Source organism: Bos indicus, chromosome 9 (assembly GCF_029378745.1).
Source record: "Bos indicus isolate NIAB-ARS_2022 breed Sahiwal x Tharparkar chromosome 9, NIAB-ARS_B.indTharparkar_mat_pri_1.0, whole genome shotgun sequence".
Classification (NCBI taxonomy): Eukaryota; Metazoa; Chordata; class Mammalia; order Artiodactyla; family Bovidae; genus Bos; species Bos indicus.
The window spans coordinates 36,532,214-36,557,633 of record NC_091768.1 but is presented as its reverse complement, the minus strand read 5'-3'; the positions used below and the strand labels follow the sequence as shown (position 1 = coordinate 36,557,633).

The 25,420-nt window shown below is 39.6% G+C and overlaps 1 protein-coding gene across 2 annotated transcripts in view; it reads right to left on the bottom strand.

The window, feature by feature from the left end:
- Positions 1-25,420, bottom strand: part of HS3ST5 (heparan sulfate-glucosamine 3-sulfotransferase 5) — a 198,533-nt gene that overhangs the window by 82,335 nt on the left and 90,778 nt on the right. The window contains exon 4 of one of the 2 annotated variants that reach the window (XM_070795942.1): positions 10,783-10,914. The exons of the other annotated variant lie outside the window; for it this stretch is intronic. The gene's annotated coding sequence lies outside the window, so the exon portion shown is untranslated. The remainder of the gene's footprint in view (positions 1-10,782; positions 10,915-25,420) is intronic. 2 annotated transcript variants of the gene reach the window in all.

The window sequence follows — 25,420 nt, the reverse complement described above, 5'->3', positions numbered from 1 at the left end:
CAGAGGAGTCTGGTGGGCTACAATCCACGGGGTTGTGAAAGAGTCGGACATGACCGAGCAACTGAGCATGCACACACGATTATTATAGTAAACTGAATTAGGCATTACCTTGACATCCTTCAGCTTCTCCTGAAGGAGCTAGTTTATTTGGTTGGCGGCTACTGTCATGTACTGCCCTTATTTTACGGTTTTGGCACTGACTCACTTGAGAATACAATTCCAGAAATTTATGGCAATTTAAAAGCTTTGTTTAGTTCAAGAGGAGGTCACTGTAGACAATTCCTCATTTAATTTGCATAATCCTAGTACTTCCAATCATTGTGGACACCTTCAGAGAGGAAGGCATGGGGGTGATTTTCATATTGGGCTCAACATCTTTTTTTTCAGTTTGGTTCTTTTAATTATAATAGTTATAAAAATGATATTTATGGAGTGCCAAAAGTCTTGGTGTTTTTATGAAGAATTACTTTTGGAAATAACATCATTCTAGACATTTTGCCTTCTTAATCTTATTCATTCAGAGAACATAATGTATTCTGCTGAGGAACTATCACCAAAGTATTTTTTCTTTTAAATAGGTATGTGAATATGACAATATAATGTATTGTAGCAATCTTATTTCAATGACTTTTTGGATAACGGCAGTATCCAAGTAGAAACCTGAGAATTATCTCTTCGTGAATAGGTTATCTGGGAAAGATATTCTAATGAAATATCTTAATGAAAACAATTCCCATTCCTCCCTTTCTTCTCACATATTGCCTTCACAATTTTGAAGTAAAAAGTTAACAGCATGCTAGTCTTAACTCTTGGATACTAGGAAATCATCATGTTGCACTTGAGAAAGCCACTTGTTTTAGTGAAAGTGATAAAAGAAATACACACCTATGGATGATACACAGACAAGATCTGCTGCAGTTCGAGACCTAAAATGTTTAGTATCTCACTGTTGAGGTGCCAACAACTGGCTTTTGGACTTGGTATTGCTCCATAAATATCTGCTGAATTGCTAGAGTAAGCAACTAATAAATTATTAAGTTGGGCATACAAAAGAGTAAAAACATTGGCAGGAAATGTTAGGGCTTTTCCCAGGTGACCATTCAGAATCTCCAACTTCTACCTCTCCTGTAGGCTGAGAGGATGCTCTAATGAAAGGAGAGGTTGAGAGAGGTAAGTCCTTCTGTCCCAGCTCCTAATGAGGCAGGTGCTGTCATCAAGTCACTCTGACTCCGCTCCTCTGCTTGGCTTCTACTCTTTGTCTACCTTTTATAGTCAATTCTTTTCTTCCTCTTTTATCTCCCCCATGTTTCCCATTTCTCGAGGTTAATGTCCCCTTTGGCATCCAGCATTATGTCCCACTGGTGACACTGACTAAAAAGATAGTTGGATCTTTGAGGGAAAAAGCAGTTTTAGGCTTCCTTATACATGCTTAGTCACTCAGTTGTGTCTGACTCTCTGCAAGTAAATAGACCGTAGTATGCGAGGCTCCTCTGTCAATGGAATTTTTCAGGCAACAGTACTGGACTGGGTTGCCATTTCCTCTTCCGGGGTATCTTCCTGACCCAGTGATCGAACCTGTGTCTCCTGCATTGTAGGCAGATTCTTTACCCGCTGAGCTATCAGAGAAGCCCCAAACTTCTTTAATACCCCCAAATAATATGGACAGAGTACAGATGCACTTAGCTACCATTTATTAAATTCCTCCTACAGGCCAGGTACTGTGCCAGAGGCACTACATACGTTATCTCTAATCCTAAAAAGAACAGTAGCATGTGCTTAAAGTCACACCTTTAAGTACCTTGCTTAAAGTCACACCACTAGTAAGTGGAAGTAGCAGAATAAACATCCACATCTGATTCCTGAGCCCATTATATGTGCACATGTACATTCATTCATTCATTTGACACTATTTACTGAGTATTATAATGCAGACAAGTTCCTAGGTATTGGGGCTAGGAGACAGTCACCAACTTCATGAAGTGAGAGGTATATTGGTTTTAACTACTGAATTTGAACTTAAAAAAGAATATTTTCTTCACAAATTCACTTTTCAGATTTCCTTTGTTCTCCAAAAAAGGTGACTTGGCACAGTTGGAAGCAAGGTATTTGGGTTAATAAGATCTTGTCTGTAATTGCTGTTAGAGTTGCTGCTGCTTAAAATGATGGAATTTTGGGGAAGGCAGGTCATGACATTAGGAGAAGTCAGGTGAAACTTAAAAATAGACGCCAGTCAGGAGAAACTGAATTTAGACTGAGCAGGTAATCATTTAGGAACATCTGACATGTACTCGGGAGTTTCCCAGGTGGCTCAGAGGTAAAGAATTCACACAGCAATGCAGGAGACATGGGTTTGATCTCTGGGTCAGAAAGATCCCTGGAGAAGGAAACAGCAACCCACTTCAGAATTCTTGCCGGGATAATCTCATGGACAGAGGAGCTTGGCTGACTATAGTCCATGGGGTTGCAAAGAGTTGGGATGTGACTGAGCGACTGAGCATACTACATGTACTTTAACTTCTTTCTTAGCCAACTTATGAAATCAAATGACTGAAAATGCCACCCTTCACAGCCCTTTGGGCATAACCCACCTATAGTGCTCTGCTGGTAAATGTACAGTGTGGGCTTAGTTGCTCAGTCATGTCCAACTCTTTGGGATACCATGGACTGTAGCCCACCAGGCTCCTCTGTCTGTTGGGATTCCCCAGGCAAGAATACTGGAGTGGTCTGCCATGCCCTCCTCCAGATCTTCCCAACCCAGGTCTCCTGCATTGCAGGTGGATTCTTTATCATCTGAGCCACTGGGGAAGCCCATGAATGCTGGAGTGGGTAGCCTATTCCCTCTCCAGGGGATCTTCCTGACCCTGGAATTGAACTGGGTTATCCTGCATTCCAGGCAGATTCTTTACCAGCTGATCTAAAGGAAACATTTCTGTAGACTCCACTCCTGGACCAGAGAGCCAGGCTGTGTGCACCACAGAGATGGCAGTGGGGAGTGTGCTGTGCCAGGAGCAGCATCCTTCTGTCTTAGAGGAGTATCTTTGTGCTGTTGCCCAAATCTTCTCCCCACTCTTCTTTCATCTTTACTGCAATGACTTTGTTTCAGCTTTGTTTTCAACTATCTCTGAGCTTTGCTGTTGAACAGCGAGGCCATCTGGGATGCATTATCATAACCGCTTAATCTCAACTGCTTAATCTGGCTGAGATTGAGTGAGGAGACTGAAGCAAGTTGGAAAAGCAGTTGGAAGAGTCCATGAGGAGCTCAGAATTTTAAAACTCCTTCCAATAGCATGGGGGATAAAGAGGAAAAATGGTCAAGGAAGGCAGAGGAGGCCTGTGCAGATAACTTTATCTTCTGTATGAGTAATCCTATTTATCTTTGATCTGCTCTAGATGGGCAAATAGAAAAGTGCCCAATAAACTAAAGTGTAAAGTGAAAGTCGCTCAGTGGTGTCTGACTCTTTGCGATCCCATGGATTTATATAGTCCATGGAATTCTCCGGGCCAGAATAATGCAGTGGGTAGCCATTCCCTTCTCCAGGGGATCTTCCCAACCCAGGGATTGTACCAAGGTCTCCCGCATTAAAGGCAGATTCTTTACCAGCTGAGCCACCATGGAAGCCCAAGAATACTATATAGAATCCCAATACTATATAAATCCCAATAAACTAAAGTAGGATGTAATTGTTGAATTCAGAATGAAAAATACAACAAGATTCCTATCCATGTAAAGATTCATACCCTATTGCTTATTTAATACATCTTGGATTTCCAACTCCATGTTAGGTTTGGCTTGTTGAACTTGAAACTGTTGCAGAATTTGTATCCAGCTCTTTAGCTACCATTTTTGCAGTATCTTCAACTTATGAGGCAATATGCAATATTAGCAAAAACACTGCTGGGCGTCAATAGACCAAATGGGTTTTGATCATACTGACATTAAATGGTAGCAACAGAATTAGAACCCACATTCAATTCAAAAGCCCAAATATGTCCAAATAGTTCATTTATGCATTCACTGAACATCCACTAAGTACCAGTGGAAAATCATTTTACCTTACTGGATCTTGGTTTCTTTTTTAGTACAATGTGGGAAATAGACAAAACTTGAATTTTCCAAGTGATGAATACAGACTACTGGTTATGCTAGAGATGACTGTAATTCATGCACAGGGACTTGGCATTAAATAACATTGAACCACCTGGGGTAAGAGTTATTTCCCTCTAATTCCTTTTTTAATCCTCCTGTTTATTCAAGGAGAAAAGCCTCAGTTTGATGCTACAATGTCTTTAATATCCCAAACAATTTCAACTATGTAGCACAAGAAAACCTGGCTATCAGTTTCAAAGGATTTTGGCCCTATCTGGCTAGGATTTAATAACATTACTTTGCCTTGTCTGTATTTTTTATGGTTCACTTCAATTTATGGAAAGTGTATTGGTTTTCCATTTCAAATCGTGATGTAAAAGTTCCTTTTATAATAAATGCATTTAATATTAAAGAGTTTATTTAAACGATGTATTAAATAATTGTAAAAGTGATGGATGGGTCGGCTGAAATGAAGGTGGTGTGTGACTGGCTAGAATTTGCAATGTTTGAGATGAGTTAGAAAATCTCTAAGGTCAGCTACCCTCACTTGTCACAATGTTCTAAGATTCATTTGTAGCACTGAAGCTTTAGAAGGCACTGGATGTTCTTGATTCTACTCCACTCTCACCATGGCTGAGCCCTGACACAGGGCACTAGCAGCAGGTTCAGATCACTCCAAGGGCTTAGGGAAGAGCGTCTTGGACAGGGGAACTTTGAGAGGGCCACTCTGGCATCGAGTCACCAGGGAGACGTGTGACTCATGTAAAAAAGTGGCATATCTTCTATTTTACAGATGTGCAACAGACAAGGGTTTTGGAACCAGAAAACTCTTTGCGTTTATCAGCTGTGTGGTTTTTGAGTAAGTAATTTAATGTCTCTGTTTCAATTTTCTCATTTGTAAAAATGAGAAAAATACCCACAAGGTTGTTATAAGGATTAAGTAAGATAAGGTGAGCAAATCAAGTAATAAATGGTAACTATTATTTGTATTCATATGAGGACCAAAATGAGCTTTTGAAAATATATGTTATACATGATTCTAATATCTGAAGGACAAGGAATTGGTATCTGGCTTCACACCTTCATTAAAATGTACTCAACAACTTTACTGATGGAAACCAGCATCTCTTCCTATCTCCCCAACCTCAGTGAATTTCTGTTTAACCAGCAGATGACAGAAACCTGGGATCATTCTAAATTGCTTCCCTTTTCTCCTTTTTCACATAAGGATCAAAATGTAATCATAGCACTGCCATGGATGGCTAAAAACAGCCCAGTGTATTAACCGAACATTTTTATCATGTAAATATAGATACTAAACTTGTTCTTTGCAGCCTATCAGTAAATCAGTGATGAAGAAGTTATTTTTCAGATCTCAAAATTCCATGTAATATTTATAGCCTCTGAATATATTTAAAGCTAAGCATACCAAGGATAAGAAAAAGTTCCATAAGGGGAGAAATAAATATGCTAAATGTGTGCAGTATATCTGTCCTACGAGGCCCAAGCATGCTTCACGCAGTGCTGAGAGTTTGTGAGTGAGAGCTAAGCTGCGTTTCCCTGGTTGTTCTTTTTAACTATAAAGGAAGGTGATAAATTATAAATGTACCCCAGCCACCCAAGTCTGACAGTTTTAATTTTCATTTTAACAATATGTACAACACCAAATGCATGAAACTCAGCTGGAATATGACAAGGCAGCAGAGGATATTCGGAAGGTGAGAGAGAGAAGGTGAGTCTGACCTTCCTGCCGGTTAGTTCTTGTCGGGCAGCCGCTGGTAGGGCAGCCGATGTATTCAGTGCCTCACACTCAGCCGTCTCTGTGCTCGAAGATGACTGTTCATCTGCTGCTTTGTACCCAGGCTTACCATGCAGATGACTGCCTGAGGATTCAATTGATTCTTAGATCCTCACATAATCTGAATAAAATGAATACTTCCCTGCTTTACTTTTCATCCCACTTTTCCCCTTCATTGCCTACATTTGGTCGTCAGTAATACACATGGTATTTCTTGGTTTCCATATTGTCTCTTCTTTTTCTCTCTTGCAAATGAGACCCCTATCTTTTAATGTTCTTGCACTGCCTTTCTTTCTCCATCATTCTTATTTATTAAGCATTTTGACTCAGAACATCATTGCCTAGTTATTTCAAATGTGACCATCTCCCTGCTTTGCATGGAGTCCTCAGAAGAGGACGTGGGAAACATGTCATTTTATAGACACTGTACAATTGCGATTAGGGTTTAAAAAGTCCCAAACAGGCCTAGTTTAAACAGGAACTATAGTTTGGGTTTGGCAAACCAATGAAAGGAATTAGTAAAATGAAGTAATATCAGAAAACTAATGCCATCAACCTTCTTTATCTTTTTCATTAAAAACGAATTCCACAGGGAAACTCTGAATGTGGTCATGTGGCAGGCACCTGTGTCCTGGGAGATGAGGAAGGCAGGCAGGAAGGAGGGGGTGGTGACTGTGAAGGTAGGTGGGGAAAATGCAAAACTTGTGAGCCAAATTGAATTTAAATATGGCAGTTTTTGGAAACATGACTGTCAAGATGAATAATTATATCACCAGTAAGTATGATAATCATTTTTGCCTTATAGGAAAATCACAGACTAGTAAATGCCTTTACAGGAAAGTGTTCAGTATAATAAAACTATTTTGAAGTCTCAGAAGAAGGGCTAACATAACCATATTTAATGGATCTAGTCTTATAAACTCTGTGCAAGGAATAATGCCATGTCAGGCTTTCCTAGAAGTCTGTCTATCTATGGGAGGTAAGCAGCGGGATGGGACAAGTGCTCCATTGAAGGGAATCATTGCCTTTGGGCTGTTTTTAGGTAAAAGTTATTCTTCCACCTCACTCATCATTTCCTATTTCATTATCACAGATTCCTCACCTAAATATATTCACAGAGAAAATTTTTCAGGTTTTTTGAAGTAGGTGAGATACAAGATGGTGACCACAGGGAGCAGTGTAGTGACTGAAGCGGTGTAGGTAGCACATGTGAGGTTACTAAGCCCTCTCTTCTCCCTTCACTAATCTCAGAGTACTCGTCACTCATTATTACACCTGCCTTATCATCATCGCCCTTCCGACAAGGAGCTTATAGGATTGCTTTTTACTAGGTCTGTGGCTTTGCCTAAGTTACTTAACTAGTTATGCCTTAGTTTCCTTAACTTTAACGTTGGCATAATAACAGTTCTGCCTTCATGCAACTGTTGTAAAAGTTAAATGAGTTAATATCCATAAAGAGCATAGAACAACACCCAGCACATCATAAGCAGTACATAAATGTCTGATGGAAAAAAACAGTGATTATCATGGTTAACAACACCCATGTTGTATTCAGTGAGAGATCACTGTGTACAATCATTGCTCCATTCTTCTTTGAGATCCGTGTTTCTCTGAGGCACTCTGCTCATGGACATGGCAGAATACGGGGTGATTAGGTCCATGGTTTTGTTGCTACTTCAATACTAGAGTTTGGCAGGCACTGCAAACTCACTTGAGGCTCAGCACCTCCACTCTGTGCCTGAACTGACTGGCGGGCAACTGCTCCTGACAGGACTGACGATTTGAGCATCAGGAAAACTGCTGTTCTGTATTTTTAGGCTGAAAGACTTTCATTCTGATTTGGACTATACCAAGGCAAGCATGCTGTGTTCCCAAACATGGGCGGGATGCAACTGGATAACCTAAGACCAATACATTTAATGAAATGATTACATTATTAACTGAATTCCCCACCAGTCATTGTTCACAGATTGAAATTTCACAAAATCAAAGACTGATGAAGGCTTTTGCTTACATCACAGAGAAAAATCTGTTTAAGCCTTTGGACTATCTTTGATAAAATACTGGATGGTCTAGTTCAAGGAGTTAAAATTAAATTCTCTAAAGATTCTTACAGTCTAACCAAACATACCATTTAATGAGAGAAATCCTTGCTCAGAGACAGCTTTTACCCCATTATGTCTATAGGACAAAAGCAGAGAGACAGAAATTGACTGTGCCCAGAAAATTCACGGATCATTTTAAACGTGTTCTCACCTCTGCTAGATGAAAAATGCAAAGCCTTTGGCATCAGGTAGATCTGGGCGCTGAGTTCTGACACTTACTAGCTATGTGATCTGAACTATGTTTCAGTTTCCTCATCTGCAAAGTGTGAAGCTGACATTTCCTTAAAGTTGTATGGCTAGAATTAAATGAGCAAACTTTGGTAGATCCTATGAGGGTGCCTGGCATACAAGAGCTATTCTGCAGATGCTTGTGTGCCCCTGGCTCACTGCTCTGCTCGTAGTTAGGACCTGAATAGCAGGAGCCATTAGCAGGTGAAGGCGCACCTGTGCCCACAGAGCCTGAGCCCCTCAAACAGGCTCAGCTGATGCTCTTGGAAATTATCCTCACTCGCCTACTTCTTCTCCACCCCAGCTCCTCTATGCCTTTGTTGGCTTTTGTCCCTGACTGGACCCTCACTTTTTAGTATTCCTCATGGTTTACCCTGAGACTCTTGGCTTTGAACCTGACCTCATATTTTTTATACAGATTTTGTTCTGGGTTTTTGTCCCTATTTCTTCAAGTTCCAGATTCAAGGTGCGGCTTTGTACTTCTATGTTGGCCCCAATAGCACATGCCAGTCCTTCCTCACCCATGGCTCAAAGACTGCCTCACCAAAGCAAAACAAAACAACACCTTGCATACATTTTCATCATCTTTTCAGAAACAGAGTTTCCTTGTTACAGAAAATCTCTTCTCAAAACCTCTTAGTGTGCTTTCAGTTTCATCTCGTGTCATCTGTAATGGTTCCAGCAGTAAGCCTGGACTCTCTGGGTCCTGGTTTAAGGCAGAAGCTGGGTGGGATGGACCAGGAAAGTGCATCAGGCAGGGTGAGGGGCACCAAAGCAAACACATACAGCAGATGCTGAAGTGGGAGTTCAGTCTTGGCTATCTGGGGAATTGCTTGTGAGAGGGCATGAGTGTGTGAGTGTGTGCCATGGCAAGGCTCTACCATGGAAGGAAAGGGGTTATCTGCCACCAAATCATGACTGGGCTGACTATATCTGACTATAGAGTTGTATCCACCACAGCTGAATTTAACAAATTTGTGGAAAGTGACTTTAAAAGAGTTGTTAGCATTGTGCCTCAATGCCTCTAAACCAATGGGCAGCTGAAAGGCAGATACATCTTCCTCAGGTTGCACTGAAGTGAATTGCTATTGGAAATGGGCTAACAAAATGGTTCTGAAGCCTCATCATTTTTATCAGAAAAATTTAGTCTGATCTGGAAATAAGATTGCCTTCAGCATTTCCATTAACATTGACAAAAATAACCTGATCCAGTTGCTTCTGCTTCTACATATGCCTCTTCTCTTTAAATGATAGATCTACAAGAAACCCTTTGTGGTAACCTTGTTCTGATGATTGATTACAAAGACAGCAAAGTAGGATGTTTGAGAGAATCATCTGTGATCACCATTAAAGAGAATTGGAGTTTTAAAATAAAGCAAGAACATAATCGGCTTTGTTTTTATGGCAGAGACTAGCCTAACCTGATTAAATTTTGAGAGGCTCATTGCTAGGAAAGCAGAAATCTGGCCCATAAAAGCCTGTGATCATCCAGTCTCAAATTAGGCCCCAAAGAAGGTACTCTTTCTATCTCACCTCGGATATGACTAAGGAGAATACTGGACAAAGAAGAACCTCCCAGAGGGTCTACCCAAGGGGACAAGTCCCCAGGTAGGGTAGGGAGTCCCAGAAATTCCTGATCATCAGAATTTTGGCACTGGAAGGGATTTCCTTTGATTTCTTTTCTAAAGGAATGCTTTTACTGTAGTTGTCCTATTCCTCCACTGACGTTGTGTATTGAGGGAAGATGGGTAGAGCCAGACAAATCAACTGTTTACAGGTGACAAAATGCAAACCATTTCACATTGGGAGCCATGTCTGCTCCTGATGGGAAAGGTGGTACGTGACTATGTGCTGGGTGCAAAGACTGGGCGGGACTTCAAAAGCTCCTGGGTATCTGGCCACCCAGAGGCACACACTTGGATGGGGACCACCACAGACTATGTGTCCAGCGTTCCTTGCCCCTGGATGCGGTCACATGACTGATTCTCACTAATGGGATCTGAGCTGAGTGTTGAGTGCTACTTCCACATCATTTATTTAAAGGAAAACCAATGGCCCTTCAAGTCTGCTCTTCCACTGGTGGGAGCACTGGCAGCTTCCACCATGACAAAGATGACGGAAAACAACATGGAAGGAACCTGGGTTTTGGAATAATCTAATGGAGCAGAGCCACCCTTCCAACCTGACTGCTCACTCCAAATAGTCAGGGAAGTGAGAAATGAACTTCTGTTATATGTAAGCTTCTGTTGTTTTAGATCTCTTTGGTATAGCAAATATATCCTCCTTTATCCCAATGCATGAAATCATGATTTCAGAATGATTCAATATATCTTATAAAAGAACAAATATAAGCATCATCTCTAGAATAATTTGAAATTTCAGCTCCAATGATCACCAAGTCATTTTTCTAGACATTATAAACTCTTAGGTCAGCAGAAAATTTGAATCTGGGGTATATCACACCCTCTGAAATTATATGTAAAAAAGTACAATACACACATAAAATTTTTCATTTTTATCAGCTACTCAAAAGTAGTCTTGAATGAATTCAAGTATTGTTATACCTGGTCAGGATGATCCCCTGGAGAAGGAAATGGCAAACCATTCCAGTATTATTGCCTGGAAACTCCCATGGACTGAGGAGCCTGGTGGGCTATATTCCATGTGGTCTCAAAGAGTCAGACATGACTTAACAACTAAACAACAAGAAGAACAAAAAATCTTGGTAATTCTGCATCATCCAGTATCAAGAAGAAACACTTATAAGGTTGCCCTATGCTGGTGAGATGAACATGTTAGCTAAATGACAAATGACCATTTTTGCCAATAGGATGCTCTGGTGCTCTTGGCTTAGTGTTTAGACATGAAAATTTGTATTCAATAGGCAGTCAGGAATGGCTAATCATGTTTCTCTTGGCTGCCATGAAGTACTCTTGTTGAAAACTAGTCCTTTGCTCACTATTGCCACCTGAATAGAATAAATTTAACAACACTTCCAATCCGTTGAACTGTTTTGGATGTGCCGTGGAGACTGCTATCACGTGCACACATATCTAGATGTCACACAGTCTAAGTCCACACAGCCACAAACATAAAACACCACCAAGCACCATCAGGCTCCAGTCCGACATAGCATGAAACGATGGTCGTTCAGTGTTGGCCTCTTAAAGATTTTTAAGATGGGAAATCTCATAAGCAAACATAGACAGACCTGGCTGTCCTTTTGACTAAGTGCATCAAGGTAAATATTTATTTCATATATAGGAAAATACACAAGTGCCCTTTACAGAGCAGAGAATGTAGCAAGCTGTTGCAATTAGACCTTAATATGGAGGACTAGAGGGGAAAGCACTACTTCATTTTCATTCTTCAGAGATTTTGTGAAGAATATGAGGGTTCATAAATTATTTGGGTATGGTGGGAGAAGGTGAGGGGGATTGGAGTCTGTAATTCACAATATGTATTTTTAAAAAGGCTTAGATAAGGAGGTAATACCTGACTGCAGGAGATATACTCAGTAGTTACAATAAAATCCTACAAGAAAGCATTGTTATTGATGGTCATATTTATTTATCCATTATAAGCATCAAGAAAAAACCCAGAAGGGACAGTCAAGGCGTTTTCTGTGAATAACACTGGGAAACTTGTGTTTTGGACATTTTCAAAACTCAAAGTATTTTGCTTGTTCTTGAAAGTGGCAATTCTAGTATGACAGGGAAGATAAACATCCTTAATAAGTTTTCATCTCACATATTTTACTGCTTGTGTAAACCATTATTAAAAACCAGAAAACAACTATTCCCTTGCTCCTGTAAACTTTAAATGGTCATTTTTCAAGTCATTCAAATGAAGGCTAATTTGATTGAATCAAACACCAAAAATGCTCCTGATGAGGACAGGCTTATAAACTCACCATACTGAGTCAGGGTTTGGGGGTTTTGTTTATTCTGGGCAGCATGATTTGACCCACAGAATGGCTATCTGAAACCAAGTAATAAAAATCTTTTCTATAATGGGGTTCCACTGTATTGGCTTTAAGATCAAATGTCACTTTTCTTTGATCTCTGTTGCTCAGATGTTCTCATTATGTGGAAAAGAATCCAGCAGGTGTTCAATTGTTTATTCAGTAAAGGGGAAGGTGAGCTGGGATTAAATTGTTATGACATAGCCTTGTTTTAGCCCCGATGATTCTCACTGAATTTGGAATAATTGTGTTGCTGCAATAGCAATCTTGCTAAGTACAATAGAACGTGGAGAAGCTTGGCTCAGAGGCCAATGGACTGCAGCTACCATCTGTGGGATGGAAACTAAATGCCTCTAAAAGAAATACTCATGAATGTAACTCGCCATCTTGTTGATTAGCTTTCTGGTGGACAGGATTCCAGTTGCCTAAATGAACCAGCACAAGCTCTCTCTGGAAGCCAATAAGCAGACGCATAACCGTTTGCTTTTGAATAAGCATTTGCCCAATAAATTCCAATATACTCAAAGCCCCTCTGAAAGAAGACACTTACAATCAAATTATATAAAATGTACAAAATTATATCAACACTTTGCAAACTGTAAATTAAAGTATGAAAACATAAGCTCTTGTGCCAGTTTTTATAAGGTCGTTTTTTTCCAACTCAACGACATTCCGCTCTCTTCTTGTCTCCTATTCTGTGTCTGAGTTAATTGTAAATTGGCAAGTTCCCATTTATGCTCCTTGATTTATTCAAAAGATAATTTTAGGCTTAATTCTCAATATTAGCACACATTTTCCTTCTATTTTTAAAGAAAAAGAATCCATCTTTGCAAGTTCACAATTGTGTTTCTCTCAGTGTATTCACACATGCACAGCACACACCACTCCTAGGCTTTATTAACTATTATTAACACACCTACATTCTAAATGTCTTTACTTCTGACTCCAGAATTGTAAAGTTTTTTAGACCATAATTCACTAAAATTCAGTTGGAGATGAGATTTTAGATAATTAAAAATAACACTGTAAGTATATGAGCTAAGCAAGAATTGGTTTTTATAAAGAATTTGAAACTCCCAAACAACTCTACAGATTTGCTTTTCTCATTTTCTCAGAATTTTATCTTGCAGGGTAAGAAAATCCTCTGTGGATTTTGCTAAGAGCTTGTCAGATGAAGGGGTGTGCCCTGGTTCGGTTCTCTGCCTCTTTTTCCTGTGGCCTAACCTCCCAGCCACAGCCACCAGTCAGGGCTCACCTCAGCTGGAAGGGATGCAGGGTCACAGGATGCATCAGGTAACTTTTGCTACCTTGTCTTGATTTATTGGATCTCAGTTTTGCTAACTGAATTTGCCTTAAGACCTGGTTAATAATTTCCACACTCTTAGTTTGCCCATGTTAGTCCTAGTCTCCTCCAACTCCTCTGGTCCCTCTTGACTCTACAAAGAGTTTAAGTCTTAATCCCAGTTAATGGTGGAGGCCCTACACTTGTGCTTGAATATTCCCAGTCTCTCTGTTTAACTTGTCCATCAAAACACCCCTTTATTGCCCCATGTCTGTGTTAGTGGTAACATGGTTGCTGCCATTCAGAGTGGCCTCTGTTGTTTAGTCTAGACTTCCTCAGAGAACTTTCAGCTGATATGTAGCCTCCTGTATGTCCTGTGCTGGTGGGGTGTGCGAGACCCTGACACCGAGTCTGCTCTGCCTCAGCATAGCTAACAGAATAATGCTCAACAATCCCCTATTAAGTGACAAGAGGTTGGAATATTTACATGTTCTATTGGAACTCTGTTATACCTCCTAATTTTCCAAATGTTGTTTCTATATCTTCATTTATATTCTCTTCCTTCTGGCCACTCTTTAAGGGCAAGAATTGCCTGATGCCCACTTTCATATTCATGTTTTCAATGAGGCAGACCCCCATCACACCATATTGATGGAGAGATCAAGCTTTGGTCCTGAACTAACATATTTTGTGTTACCTCACTCTAGTTAACTCTTCTGTACTCAGAAGTGGCAGTATTGGTAAGACTATGATACTAGTACAAAAACGTAAGGAATTTTCATCCCTGTTTCTTCTGTTTTAAGTTCCTGGTATCATCTTTTTGCCTTCCTTTTTTTCCTATTAGATCCAGGACTCACCTGGAATCAGCCACAATCGCTTTATTAATAGCTACTACCTCATATAACAACTCTGCAGGCTGGGAAAGATCAGGTCCATTTTGTAGATGAAAAATCCATGACTCATAAAGGTCAAGATTATTTTACCTTCAGATTTTTGCTATATAGGTCCCTTTAAGTGGGCAAGAGTGAGCAGGAAGGAATTACCTAGGAGACTCAAGTGGATTGAATGCACATGGGGTCAGCAGGGGGTTCAGTGAGGAGCACAGAGGATGACAGTGGGTTTTATTTCCTAGGTCAAGCAAGGGGGCAGAAGCAGAAAAAAATTCAGCTGCTGGAGACTTGGTTCCTGGACTTCAGGGTATTAATAAACGGCAGTGGGTGAGGGAGCAGAGATGGAAAAATCTGTGAGTGAAAGGCTATATGTCAAGAGTGTTTCATCTCATGGTGAGCTCTGATCTTTTGCAGTGAGACCAGAGAAATCTGTGATCTTTTATTGCAGCCTACCCTGGGGAAGGAGAGGGAAGTGGCAGCTTGCTTATTTTCTTTTTTTCTTCTTTTTTTAAAATTTAAATTTATTTATTTTAATTGGAGGCTAATTACTTTACAATATCGTATTGATTTTGCCATACATCAACACGAATCTGCCACGGGTGTACACGTGTTCCCCATCCTAAACCCCCTCCCACCTCCCTCCCTGTACCATCCCTCTGGGTCATCCCAGTGCACCAGCCCCAAGCATCCTGAATCCTGCATTGAACCTGGACTGGTGATTCGTTTCTTATATGATATTACACATGTTTCAATGCCATTCTCCCAAATCATCCCACCCTCTCCCTCTCCCACAGAGTCCAAAAGACTGTTCTATATATCTGTGTCTCTTTTGCTGTCTCGCATACAGGGTTATCATTACCATCTTTCTAAATTCCATATATATGTGTTAGTATACTGTATTGGTGTTTTTCTTTCTGGCTTACTTCACTCGGTATAATAGGCTCTGGTTTCATCCACCTCACCTTGGTTTCAAGACAAATCATCCAACTGAATCTATTTATAACAGAAAGGAAACCTAAAAGAGGAGTAAACTCATAAAACTTGGGTTGGACATTATTAAAGCAATATTAACTCTAAATGTGATTTGCTTATTAGATTTGAATAAAGTTCTTACACAGCCTATAGGACCCTATGATGTCAGACCATCTGCCCTATTACTTTGCTCGTCTGATTCAGTAGCTCCCTAGCCTTTCTCCATTCCCCTAACCCATTCATTTGGTCATTTTGGTCACCTGGCCTCCTGGCCTGGAAGAAGGCAAAGGTAGGAACACACAAACACTTGGCAAGTCCCTGACTCTGGGCTTTCTGGTCAGGCTTCCTCTTCCTGAGATGCAGTGCATCTTCCATCACATGTCTTCCCTGATAATCCCTCTCTTCGCATCCCCTTGGCACTCCCTTTCTATACTACTTTGCCTTCTCTTTCGCAACTCCCCTTGTTATACATGTGTTTATTGTCTGCCTCCTTCATCCTTCACTCCCGGGAAGGCAGGCCATCTGCCATCCGGTTTGTGTACTACCTTTGACCTAGCATACAGGAGAGCCCTATGTGTATAAGTAGTAGGTGCTCAGTAAGTATTTGTTAGGACTTTCCTGGTGGTCCAGTGGCTAAGACTGCGCTCCGAATGCAGAGGGCCCAGGTTCAATCCCTGGTCAGGGAACTAGATTTCACATATTGCAACTAAGAACTGGAGCAGCCAAAACTAATAAAAATAAAATAAACTTTTTTTTTAAAGAAGCATTTGTTGAACAACTTTATGCTGATTATTTTGTGGAATAATATCTCATGCTTAATGCTAATGTGTTTGATTCAATTATATATCCTGTTTGATTATGGTACTAAGTTTTAATATATCTCTCTCTCTTAATAAAATATCTCCCTTCTTCCTCAATCTTAAGTGGTCTACAGAGATAAGTAAAAAAACTGGCTTAAAGCTCAACATTCAGAAAACAAAGATCATGGCATCTGGTCCCATCACTTCATGGCAAATAGATGGGGAAACAGTGGAAACAGTGGCTGACTTTATTTTTCTGGGCTCCAAAATCACTGCAGGTGGTGATTGCAGCCATGAAATTAAAAGACGCTTACTCCTTGGAAGGAAAGTTATGACCAACCTAGACAGCATACTAAAAAGCAGAGACATTACTTTGCCAACAAAGGTCCATCTAGTCAAGGCTATGGTTTTTCCAGTGGTCATGTATGGATGTGAGAGTTGGACTATAAAGAAAGCTGAGCACCGAAGAATTGATGCTTTTGAACTGTGGTGTTGGAGAAGAGTCTTCAGAGTCCCTTGGACTGCAAGGAGATCCTACCAGTCCATCATAAAGGAGATCAGTCCTGGGTGTTCATTGGAAGGACTGATGCTGAAGCTGAAACTCCAATACTTTGGCCACCTGATGTGAAGAGCTGACGCATTTGAAAAGACCCTGATGTTGGGAAAGATTGAGGGCAGGAGGAGAAGGGGACAACAGAGAATGAGATGGTTGGATGGTGTCACCATCTCAATGGATGTGGGTTTGGGTGGACTCTGGTAGCTGGTGATGGACAAGGAGGCCTGGTGTGCTGTGGTTCATGGGGTCACAAAGAGTTGGACATGACTGAGTGACTGAACTGAACAGAGATAAATAATAAAATATAAATAGACATATAGATTAAAGGAAAAGAAAGAATATTGAAATAAAGGAGAAAAAAAGAAAAGTGAAGCCTGTGTTAGACTTAGAACACAATATTAGTTTTCTGTTCTCCATTCATAACTTGGAAAGAAAGAAAAAAACCAAAAAAAAAAAAAAAAAAAAACCCAAAAACTAACAAAGCAAGCACATCACTCTTTATTTCTGTTATGTCATTGTGGAAAAACCTGGGATTGAACCCAGGTCTTGTTATTTATTAGTTGTGTACTTGGACAAATTACTTAATTTCTCAAGTGCTGAATTTTCCTTTCAGTAAAGTGAATATAATTGGAGTGTCAACCTCAGGGCTCTGCTGGAGATAAAGTGAGAACAGAATGCCCCATGCCCCCAGCAGGGGTGCTCACTCAGGAGGTGGAAGACGAGGGTGAGGGGTACCCTCACCCTCCACAGACCTGCCACAGACCAACTGCCCCACGGAGGAACCAGATGCTCAGCTCTGCTCTCAAGCACTGAAGCAACTGTGGGAACATGCCCTGTCCATGAAAGGAGCCATACTATCCACCTAAGTGACTTTACATATTTTTAAAAGGAAAAATTTCCCAAACGTGATCCTTTTCAAATCACTTTTAAACCCCAATCTCACGTATTAAACTGGGCTTGCACCTGGTGCCAAATGTGAGGATTAACACACCCCACATTTAGAGATGAATTGGAAACAGTGCTTTCGCATAGCCTTCCTACACACACCAAAACTAATTTGCCGTGCTTAACCTTGGTTCCCCAACAGGAGCTGCTGGTGGAAATGAAAGAGTGGTCTGGGTGGATGATACTGTAAATAACAGCCACCTGGAAAAAAATCCTGAGGAAAATTAATTTTCAGCAGTGGAACAGGGCAGGGGAAACAGAACTTGTTTCTCTGGCTTACGATTTATAACAAGTGTCCTCTTAAGTCACAATAATGAATCACTGACTTTTCCTCCCAGGAGTTTATTCTCTCTCCGAGATTGACTCTGCATATATGTAAATGAAAGGACATGGATCACAGCCCTGTCATTGTGAAGGGGCTTGCATAACTCAATGAAGCTATGAGCCATGCTGTGCACAAGACAGATGGGTCATAGTGGAGAGTTCTGACAAAACGTGGTTCCACTGGAGGAGTGAATGGCAAACGACTCCAGTATTCTTGTCACGAGAACTCCATGAACAGACTGAAAAGGCAAAAAGATATGACACTAAAGGATGAGCCCCCCCAGGTCAGTAGGTGTCCAATATGCTACTGGAGAAGAGCAGAGGACAATTACTAATAGCTCCAGAAAGAATGAAGCTACTAGGCCAAAGTGGAAACCACGCTCAGTTGTGGATGTGTCTGGTGGTGAAAGTAAAGTTCAATGCTAAAAAGAATAATACTGCATAGAAACCTGGAATGTTAGGTCCATGAATCAAGGTAATCATGGACATGGTCAAGCAGGAGATGGCAAGAGTGAACACTGACATCTTAGGAAGCAGTGAACTAAAATGGATGGGAATGGATGAATTTAATTCAGATGACCATTATATCTACTACTGTGGGCAAGAATCCCTTAGAAGAAATGGAGTAGTCCTCCTGGTCAAAAACAGAGTTGACATGCAGTACTTGAGTGTAATCTCAAAAACAACCAAATAATCTCAGTTCGTTTCCAAGGCAAACCATCACAGCAATCCAAGTCTATGCCCCAACCACTGATGTTGAAGAAGCTGAAGTTGAACAGTTCTATGAAGACCTACAAGACTTCTAGGACTAACACTCCCAAGAGATGTCCTTTTTTTCATAGGTGATTGGAATGAAAAAATAGGAAGTCAAGAGATACCCAGAGTAACAGTAAAGTTTGGCCTTGGAGTACAAAATGAAGCAGGGGAAAGGCTAACAGAGTTTTGTCAAGAGAAAACACTGACAACACACTGGTGATAGCAAATACCCTTTTCCAACAACCAAGAGACAACTTTATCCATGGACATCACCAGTCAATACCAAAATCAGATTGATCATATTCTCTGCAGCCATAGATGGAGAAGCTCTATATAGTCAGCAAAAACAATACTTGGAGCTGACTGTGGCTCAGATCATCAGTTCCTTATTGCAAAATTCAGGCATAAATTGAAGAAAGTAGGGGAAACCACTAGGCCATTCAGGTATGACCTAAATCAAATCCCTATGATTACACACTGGAGGTGATGAATAGATTAAAGAGATGGATCTGGTAGACAGACAGCCTGAAGAACTATGGACAGAGGTTTGCAACACCATATAGGAGTCAGTGACCAAAACCACCCCAAAGAAAAAGACATGCAAGAAGGCAAATATGGTTGTCTGAGGAGGCTTTACACATAGCTAAGGAAAGAAAAGAGAAAAGCAGGGGGAAAGAGAAAAATACACCTATCTGAGTGCAGAGTTCCAGAGACTAGAAAGAAGAGAAAAGAAGACCTTATGTTCTTATTAAGTGAACAAAGCAAATAAGTAGAGGAAAATAATAGAATGGGAAAGACTAGAGATCTATTTAAGAAAATTAGAGCTATCAAGGGAATTTTATGCAAGTATGGGCAGAATAGAGGACAGAAATAGTAAGGATCTAACAGGAGCAGAAGACATTAAAAAGAGGTGGCAAGGATACACAGAACTATACAAAAAAGGTCTTAATGACCTGGATAACCATGATGGTGTGGTCACTCACCTAGAACCATACATCCTGGAATGCCAAGTCAAGTGGGCCTTAGGAAGCATCACTGAGAACAAAGCTAGTGGAGGTGATGGAATTCCAGCTGAGCTATTTAAAATCCTAAAAGATGCTATGAAAGTGCTGCACTCAATATGCCAGGAAATTTGGAAAACTCAGCAGAAGGACAGTACTGAAGAATGTACAAACTATCATATAATCATGCTCATTTAGCACACTAGTCAGGTTTCACTCAAAATCCTTCAAGCTAGGCTTCAGCAGTACATGAATCAGAAACTTCCAGGTGTCCAAGCCAGGTTTAGAAAAGACAGAGGAACCAGAGATCAAATTGCCAACATCTGTTGGATCATAGAGAAAGCAAAGGAATTCCAGAAAACATATACTTATGCTTCATTGACTACGTTAAAGCCTTTGATTGTGTGGATTACAACAAACTGTGGAAAATTCTTAAAGAGATGGGAATACCATATCATCTTACTTGTCTACTGAGAAACCTGAATGCAGGTCAAGAAGCAACAGTTAGAAGTGGGCATAGAACAACGGACTGGTTCAAAATTGAGAAAGGAGTTTGTCAAGGCTTTATACTATCACTCTGCTTATTTAACATATTCAGAATACATAATATGAAATGCTGGGCTGGGATGAATCACAAGCTGGAGTCAAGATTGCTGGCAGAAATATCAACAACCTCAGATATGCAGATGATACCATCCTAATGGCAGGAAGCAAAGAGGAATTTAAAGAGCCTCTTGATGAGGGTAAAAGAGGAGAATGAAAAGCTGGCTTAAAACTCAGCATTCAAAAAACTAAGATCATGGTATCCAGTCTCATCACTTCATGACAAATAGATGAGGAAAAATTGGAAGCAGTGATGGAATTTATTTTCTTGGGCTCCAAAATCACTGCAGACTATGACTGCAGCCATGATATTAAAAGACACTTGCTCCTTGGAAGAAAAGCTATGACCAACCTAGACAGTGTGTAACAAAGCAGAGATATCACTTTGCCAACAAAGATCAGATGTGAGTTGGACCATAAAGAAGTCTGAGCACCCAAGAGTTGATGCTTTTGAACTGTGATGTTGGAGGAGACTCTTGAGAGTTCCTTGGACTGCAAGGGGATCAAACCAGTCAATCTACATTTTCCTACCATGTCTGTAGCCATTCTCTCTCAGTGTCATTCTTACAGTGATCCATGAGACAAGGTTTATTATTTCTCCACATTGCAGATGCAGAAAATAAGACTAAGGGAGATTAATAATTTGGCCAAATTCAGTTGGCAGAACCAGGATTCAATGAAATCCCCAAAGTTCTCCTCCCCTCCAAAACCCAATTCAACAAAATGGATGTGTTCAACAAAAATGTACTGAATACTTGTTTTGTGTAAAATAGCAAAAGAGATGTATACCTACAATCCCTGATTTACTCCAGTGAAAATAACCAGGAAATACTGAAGGGAGAGACTGTTTTGCATTTGGATAGTTATTACCAGTAGCCTGGCAAAAAGTATTGTGTTACATGAAAAAATATGATTGAGTAAACCAGAAAACTTTCCAGCTCTTCTACAGCAATTAGTGTAATTTCATTATTTAGCATAAAATGTGAATGCTCAGGTTCATTAACAGTCAAATCCAGATGCAAATGCAAATAGAGAAAATGGAAAACCAAATAGCAAACTCTCATGATTTGCCTTTTGTTGAAATTGATGCCGGTGCTCTCCACTGTAAACAAGTACTGAATTACAGAATTCTTGGCCTGAAAGAAACATAGAAATTATTCGCTCCAATTCTCTCTGATTATTTTTAAGCTTGGGGTCCAAAGGAAAATAGTAAGTATAAGAGATTATCAGCACTCTGGTTGACAGTACCTATGAAGGCTGGACCAATACCTATCTTGAGATGCAGCTATTCAACTTCTAAGATAGTCCCAGCAGAAATGCTTTCACTTTTCACCAAGTGATAAATATGTTAATGTTCATACAAGCATTTTTTGGCAATAATCCTAAACTGTAGTCAATCTAGTGATCAAAGTAGGCTGGGTAAATAAAATATGGTATATTTAAATGAAGAAATACACCACGTGGCTGTGACAATGAAGTACAACTGCATACAATCAAATGGATGAATCTTGAAAACATTATGCTGAGCAAAAGATACTGTAATTTTATCATGATTTTATTTATATAAAGTTCAAAAGAGAGCCTAGTGTAACCTAAGATGTCACAAATCAGAAGAATGGTTATTGGAGCTGGGGTGGGAGGTGGTAGATGGAAGGAGACATGGGGTTTGTTGGAATGCTGGTGACTTTTGTCTTTTGATTTGAGAACTGTTACACAGACCTGCTCACTTTGTGACCAAGCATTGAGCTGTATACTTATTAGCGTGCATTTTTTCTGTCTGTATGCCATACTTCAATAAAATTCCACTCCCTGAAATAATGAAACTTTAGCACTCCTGTTATCAGACTGTACGTTATCAAGAAATTCTCTGGCACACTCAGAAATATTTATGGAATGTTATAAATCTTAATTCTGCTTAAACTAACATTTGTTTCAGTCATATTAACAAAAATAAATACCTCAATATTGAAAAGTTTGCTAAAGAAACAAATGTGTTTGATGAGAAAAAATACTATTTCTTTTGGCAAGCATTTGTGGGATTGGAGGTAGCAAATGTAAAGCTTCCAAAGTGTTACCAAATTTGTTTATAAGCTCAGTTTACTCAAGACTCAGAATTTGTGGAGTTGTATTTTTTAAGCTGTAGGAATAAAAATAATTGTAATGGAAATAAAGAATCCCTTTCTCAAATGTTGCTCTGGTTCCATCCCAACTACACGTAGTTTATAATGCGGGCACGTGAAAAGTATCCCCAAATATTTGCTATATGAATAAAAGTAGAGCACAGTGAGTACTCTTTTGAATACATCTGATCAATCTTTCTCACATAGAGGCAATATGAGGATTTTTTAATACCTGGTAAACAGAAAATAATCTATACTTCTTTATAATTTTATTAGACAATAATAGAGAAGAATGACTGAAAAAAATCTCTATTAAGGTACTAATTAATATTACTTACAAAGTACCTGTAAATGATTTATGAAACTACAAATCATTTAGGATAAAGAAGCTTTCTTGCTAAAGAAAAACTTGGAACTTTTTAGAACCTTAGAAAAACAAAGAAAAAAATCCACCTTTAGAGAAAAAATTGAGACAGCAGTATTACTCTCCCTGAGAGTAATCATACATTAAACTGGTGTCAAGAAAACCTTAGAAAATATTAGCTTTCAGGGAAAAACACTTACAATTTATATTTTCTACTTTTAAGTAATTTATTCTTGCTATGACTCTAAAATCTGCCTAAACCACCATTAACATTTTAAAAGAAAGTTCTCTACTTCTTACCAAACAGAGATAAATAATGCCTGACAACAGCATTAGGGAACATAAACATAAAATTACCTGTTATTAAAAACTGAACACATTTTTCTCAAAGAAATATATTACTCAGCTGTAAAATAGTATGTTTGCCATTCACACTAATGTTTCAACATTATGGTTCAATCTTCTAAAAAGCTGACATGGAAAATAATGGCGTAATAAACTAATTCATCATAATGTGCAAAAGAAACCGCTGGAATAAATTGTAATAACCTTTCAAAAACTAGCAGCTTTTAAAAGTATTAATTTCTACTTCAGATAATTGGAAAGGACACCTGGGTGGGTAGGCAATATTTTTTATGGGATTGCTCTGTCAGGAGCTCAGATTGTCTCTGGACTCAGCAATGATCATTTAGCACTAAATGACAGTGAATCTTGCAAATAGGTCTTCCTAGATGGTGTTTGTCATAAATTACCAAACTCAACTCCCCTCAAGGTCAGCCATATGAGAGGGCAGGTATCAAATGGCCTTCGCCAGGACCTAGCGTGGTCCTGGGGTTTCTCGTAAACGGACAATAGTTGTGTTGGCAGCCATAAAATCAACTTAATGGACTGACAACATAAATTACCATCAAACTTTGACAACATCCATCTCTAGAAAACAACTGGAGAATGCTCTTATAACACAGCTGAGGAACATGGATAACAATATGTTTTGTTTTATACTAGATCATAAATATTCTTAACAATGCTAAGTGGGGAATGACTTAATATTAGAAGCCACGATATGTTTTACCTGATGCACTAAAAACAGTATCTAAGTAACATTAAAATGACACTTGTTATATTGATATACATAATGCAACAGAGAGTGAATGGGGGTGTTGTGTGTGTGTGTGTGTCTGTGTGTACGTGTGTGTTCATTCTAGGGAAGAAGGTTGCATTTGCCTGGCACTGGGTACTTTTATTAAACCTAAACAACTGAAAAGAATATTGATTTCTTTCTAGTTTCATTTTACCTACATAGTCCACTGAATCCACAGGAAAGATAGATTTTTCTGTTCTCACATCACCTTGGATGAATCATTTGAACTTACTTTCTCTATGGCTTGATTTTTCCATTTGTGCAGTAAAATAATTATTACACAAAAACATTTTGAAGGCAGTGGAATTAATCCTTAGCTGCTACTGCTGCTAAGTCGCTTCAGTCGTGTCCGACTCTGTGCGACCCCATAGATGGCAGCCCACCAGGCTCCTCTGTCCATGGGATTCTCCAGGCAAGAACACTGGAGTGGGTTGCCATTTCCTCCTCCAATGCATGAAAGTGAAAAGTCAAAGTGAAGTCGCTCAGTCGTGTCCGACTCTTAGTGATCCCATGGACAGCAGCCTACCAGGCTCCTCCATCCATGGGATTTTCCAGGCAAGAGTACTGGAGTGGGGTGCCATTGCCTTCTCCAGAGGAGGCACCAAATAAACCCCAATAGTAGAGAATCATATTGATAATTTATTAAAATAATGTACTCTAGACAATCAATTCACTGTTTTACAAGTTACTTTGGTAGAAAATTAGCTAAACTAATAAACTGGAACTTTGGAGATAAATTAAATATCATTGTTTTGCTAAATTTTCTTTTATTATTTACTTTTTACCTCCATTCTGTAACTGTGGCTATTATGATGATGATGATGATGATGCATAGTTAGAATTATCCTCTCAGACATTTTTACAATTTTATTTACTATCTCTTAGAAAGCAGGACTTCACTGTAGATATTGCTTAAGGAAATTGCTACACTGAGTAGAAGTAAGGTCTTCCTTGAATCCAGTGACATCTTAGATCATGAATATTGTATGTAATACACAATGAATTTTATGCACTTAATAAAAGTTCCCAAACAGAACTTTAAGTTAATTTTGTGCCTTTGTCTCCCATATCTAGTCATCTCCTTTTATGCTATTATTTTTTGCATGATCTCTTCCATTTATTTCTCTCCTTCTAGTCCCGCTGTCATTCTGTCCAGAACCTCATCACCTTAGACCTGAATTATTGTAGTAGTTTCTTTACTCTTGTTCTCTTTCCACCAATCCTGCCAAATTAATCTTTTGTAAAGCACTATTTTAATTACATCATTTCCCAGCTCAAAATTTTTCAATGACTCCCCACTCCCTGGGGGCCAAAGGTCAGTGTCTTCAGCTAGAATAGAAGACTTTGGGCATCTGGCCTCAATTCCATTTCCAATCTCATCTTTTCCATTTTCCCTGCACAAACCTTCAGGATAATAAAGGTATTTGCTGCCTGGGTACCTGCATTACAAGCACCTGCCCAGCTGGTGCCATCCATCCTCCCTG